Raw genomic sequence first — 5,365 nt, forward strand, 5'->3', positions numbered from 1 at the left:
ACATTCATCTCCCTTTCACAAATCAGTGAGTTATTTTTGTTCTAATATAATAATGCCCTTTCCTATCAACATTAAATTGAACTAATTCATGAAACAAGTTTTTCAATTATGAAGTCTGAGCTGAATTACTGTGACTGGTATGTCAATACATACCTTGGAAGAGATACTTCATTTCACCTACATTAATGCATTTTTCACTAAACTTTATATTTTTTTTTATGAAACAAACAGAGATTCTGTTTGTTTATCTTTTTTTAACAAACAAGAAGCTTTATATTGATGCAAATCATATTTCGAAAAAGTTTTTACTGAACCTATGCAGTGCTCTTGATAAACCTGTACTAAAGTCTACACTTCCAGAATATATTTTGTCCTTTCTTTCAACTTGATACAAAGGGTCTCGGACACGTAGCCCTAAAATCCAACAGCCACTTTTAAAATTGCGTTGCTTTAGTCAGGATCTTTTCTCTTGCTCTAAATTTATGGACAGTTTTTTTTTTTTTTTGGACTATTTGGTTAAAAAAACATTTCCTTTTTGTCCCGTTGCTACTCAATACAGCTAGTAATTGTCCGGCTATCAATTAAAAAAAAATGGCCTAATATATCGTAAGAAAATAAACATGCCATATAATCACGTGTGTATAAAATGATCATCAGTTTTTTTTTCTTTTGCTGTTGTGCTATTTGTAATTCTAAAATCAAAGAAACACTTTCAAAAGTAATTCAGAAAGTGATTCAGCTTATTGATTCTATAAATTTGCCTAAATCTGATAAACGGTAGAAACTAAACTTTATGAAAAACTTGTCAACACTTGCTACTTTCCTTGGAAACTACCATTAACTACATCTGACTGACATTCTAGTTCGTAATTTGTTATCCCCAAAATAAAATAATACACAAATAACAAAATCGTGTGTAGTAAGCAAGAAAATTTAGACAAATGCCCCTTGAACAGTAGCAGACTTCACTAAGTAACTAGTGAATTAAAGTTTTTTAATATGAAAAAAGCAATATGTATGAATTGTTGTAAAAAGAATGCATGCGATCTTATGCTTGCAACATTATGTACCACTATTCGAGGTAATTATCGTTCGTAAAAGGCAATTTTCTTCACCCAGAAATTTCTCACACATCTTGCAAACCAGCTTCTCGTGAAAAACTTCAATGCATCATCTCATGTTTTCTTTTTATCCTCCCCTTCCACCCTCTTCTCATTTCCTGTAGCTGCGATGAAATGAAGTAATTTTTAAAAGCAAATTTGAAATGATTTCAGGCAATAGTTCACTTTCCCTGAAACTCTCCTGTCTATTCATGACTTCCCTCAACTCTTATTCGTCTTATTCCAGACTGATGAGGCACTTGTGGATAAATATCACTTCGTCATATCAGCTGAGGCTTCGTTATTGCCACATCAAGCAGGAAATCGGGTCTGATACGACTTGGCACAAAAATGAATCCGTATCTCCGGCGTGTTCTTTATCTCTATAATTTGTATTCTTTTTATTCAACTTTGCAGAAGCTCTCTCTCTCTCTCTCTCTCTCTCTCTCTCTCTCTCTCTCTCTCTCTCTCTCTCTCTCTCTCTCTCTCTCTCTCTCTCTCTCTACACTATAAATTGAGGAAAAAGTCTCTTATTTTATGTTTTTTGGTCAGAGCTTTTGAGCACATTTCCTGGAGCTAGTGCCTTCTCATCTCGAGAAATATATCGATGTAATCTTAAAATAATAAGAACTTGACCCGGTTTCTCAGTATCAAAACCCTTCTTTGACTTAGTTGTTTTAACTTGAAATTGTGATATTTTATTTAGATCCTGAACGAGATCTTGATAGTTGATCTTCAATTTCACAGCAGAGAAGAAAAATCAAATTAACTCATTTGAAGGAATGGTGTAACTTACTTCTTCTAGATCTTTGTGGATTCCAAGTCTTAATTAAAGACTAATGTTGCACCAATTGTGTAAATATACTAAGCTGTAAAACAGCCGGAAAGGACAGAATGATTATCTTTGAAATTGAGGAGATAAGTTCGTTCCAAGATCGTTCCTAGAAAATGTAAAAAGACTATTTCAAAAATTATTCATAGCTATTTGTGTCTGTTTTTTTTTTATTTTTTTTTTATTTTAGTATTACATTCAGTGCTAGAATTAGTTCTAACGAAAGATTGCAGTAAATAGAAACAAATCTAACAAGGGTTTACTGATGTTCTTTTATTCAATTTCTGTAGTTATCTGAATGATTGTTCCTGCATTGTAACTAGCTTCGAAATGCTGAAATCTTCGAAATACCTGAAAACGCAAAACCTTCCTGAAATTTGAATGTATGATGACCAGTACCCTTTCCCTCTTTCTTAAGATAACTTTGCACTGCTTTTTCTATTATTAATGCATACTTTACAGCTTTTCTTAGAGGTTTACCTTATATATCTCTAACAAATTTTACCTTCCAAGTTGTCATGAAATTTAGTAAATATAGAAGGCAAGACTAAATTAAATTTATTGTAAGTATAAAACCAGATTAATTTTCGTTATTCTATAGTAACAGACGCCAATTATGATGAATGATTTATATTTCTTATATTTCATTGCGAAATTATTTATATTTGTAATATAAAAAAAGTATATGCAGTATGTGTGACTGTGTGCTCCTGACTTGTCATCGTCCGGCCATGGGATGAACCAATTTTCTAATATTTATGGTATAATAATAATGATAATAATAATAATAATATCATTATTCATAATAATAATAATAATAATAATAATAATAATAATAATCATAATAATAATGTTATAAATATTAACAATAATAATAATAAGTTGGTTGGACAACACATTCTTTGCTGTAGTATGCTTTATTCCGACTCTTCATATTGAGGTTGAACTTATCAAGGGTTTGCACATGATACAGGTCACTTCTGCACAGTACCACTGCTAGAAAGATTCGATCATTCTGTCCAACGAAATCACATAGGCCATCGATTGTCTCGGTTTTGTGGTCAATGATAAAATCACAGTTGAGATGATGGATATCCTCATATAACCAGCACCATGTTCAGCAGTGGTGGTTTTCTTGCTAAGACCAATGGCGAGAGGAAGGGTAATATTGTCACCTGACAATGGACCGTCGTCAGAGCCTTCGTACTTGTGTCAGTGATAGTAAGTTCGCTCTAGATAGGATTTATAAAGATATTTATTTTAAATGTTGCTATACTTAAAATATTCTAGTTTCTGTTTTTTACTTTCTTCCCTGGGCTATTTTCCCTGGTGGAGCCTCTGGGCTTAGCACCCTGCTTTCCCAACTAGGGTTGTAGCTTATCAATTAATAATAATAATAATAATGATAATAATAATAATAATCAATGGGCTCATTCTCTCTTGCCAACTGCCTGCTGAGGAATTTCACTTTCCGTTCTCCAGTTCAAATATCTCACGCTTGGCGTTTTTTCTTACACCGTTAACAGGACAGACTAAAGTCTACTTGCAGGGAACGGGGACTCTGACCTTGCAGGTCAACTTATTAGTTTCAAGCAGTAGGAATTTCTTCATTGGTGGTGAAGCAGCATCCACAAAATCTAGTTTGTTACCATGGCTTCTTTTAAAAAAAACTATACAGGAGTGATATTTTGTTAATTGTAATGGCATATTTTACTTTCTGTTGGTTTGTAATTCCATTCTTATATAACACATGATACCCATTGTAAGATAAATATCCTATATCCCTCTTACCCTGCTTTGTTATATTAAGCCATACCTAAAAATCTTCGAAAAGCTCTCTCTCTCTCTCTCTCTCTCTCTCTCTCTCTCTCTCTCTCTCTCTCTCTCTCTCTCTCTCTCTCTGAGTAGTATCTGTGTGCCGGTGAGTGATTACACTTTTGCGAACCTATAAATATCCTGATTTAACGTGGCTAACAAAAGGCTGTGGAGTACAATATAGCTACAAGTTTTCGTAAATATTTGGTGATTAGTTTGAGGTCAGGGAAGTGGGATAAAACGTCGGCATAAAATAGTTATCTTGTGAAATACTAGAAATCTAATCAAGATGGCTATGTACAACACAGGCAAGGCTTGAAGAGACATCGCTGGACTCAGCAAAAGTAAATTCCACGAGTTGGCGAAACAGGAGGTCACTAGTAACGCTAACCAGTGTGACGGAAAAACATTCGCAGACATATTGAAACAATACGATCCAATAAACTGGAGCAAATCTGCAGAAAAAACATCTGCAAAATAATAGAAGAAATTCTAAAGAAGATCCAAGTGATAAAGAGACTTATAAAGAAAGTCTACATCAATCAACATATTCCATCAAAAAACAATAAGACGTCCAATATGGTGAATATGCTGATTGGTGCATTGGGAAAAAGAATGCCAAAATGGTGTAACACATGTAAGATATGGTATTCCATTAATAATCCTCAACAATTGATTAAAAAATGTGATACCTGTCATGTTCCAGTACACCCCACATGTGCTGAAATACAGCAAAAAATAAAAAATTAGGACACAAAGGTATGATGCTCAACATGCTTAGTCTGGATAGAAAATATAATTAAGTCGAGACTAAATCTGCAAATAGTTGAAGATAAAGAAGAGGAAGAAGAAGGAACAGAAGAAGAAGAAGAAGAAAAAGAAGAAGAGAAAAATGAACAGGATATGTGTAAGGATGCAGAAGAAATCAATGATATAACTTATGATGCCATCCAGCAACATACTTAAGAAGAAATAAATTACCAGATGGAAACAAATAATAGACCCAAGAGACTCTACCCGGACCGACATAATTATAGGGAGAAGCAAGAACAAGAAAAAAAAAAAGAAAAGAAGGATATAGTCTGCAATATGCTGAAAGGAGGGAATTGCAGATTTGGCGAAAGATGCTACTACAAGCATCCAAAGATATCCCATAATTATGAAAAATATGGTAAATATGCATATTTAGACGGATATGGAGACGAATGCAGAGATCTCCATCCAAAAATATGCAAAAACCTAAAAGAAGGAAAAGGATGCACTTTCAACAAAAAATGTCGATATATGCATCCTGCAACCATGAATGAAAGTAAGAAAACTCAGCAAACTGAAAAGAAAAATGAAAACAAAAAAGAAACAAAAAAAGAAACAAAAGAGCAAGCCATGTATATACCGCGCTATGAACCAAGAGCCCCAAGAAATGAGGCCTTTCAACCTAAATCTGCACATTTAGAGACCTACTACAAAGAATGCATCTATAATGCCAGGGGTTGGTGCAGATTTGGGGATAATTGCAGATATACACACAAAAATAAATATGAAGGCGAAAGAACAAATATAATAGAAAAGTTGGATTTTTTGATGGCAGAATTCCAGGAAATGAAGAAAAGAACATCAT

At 33.6% G+C, this 5,365-nt stretch overlaps 1 pseudogene; it reads left to right on the forward strand.

The window, feature by feature from the left end:
• Window positions 1–1,434, forward strand: part of LOC137650911 (KRAB-A domain-containing protein 2-like) — a 5,261-nt pseudogene extending 3,827 nt beyond the window's left edge.
• Window positions 1,435–5,365: the final 3,931 nt, after the last annotated feature.

Source organism: Palaemon carinicauda, chromosome 12 (genome assembly GCF_036898095.1).
Source record: "Palaemon carinicauda isolate YSFRI2023 chromosome 12, ASM3689809v2, whole genome shotgun sequence".
In the NCBI taxonomy this organism is placed as follows: Eukaryota; Metazoa; Arthropoda; class Malacostraca; order Decapoda; family Palaemonidae; genus Palaemon; species Palaemon carinicauda.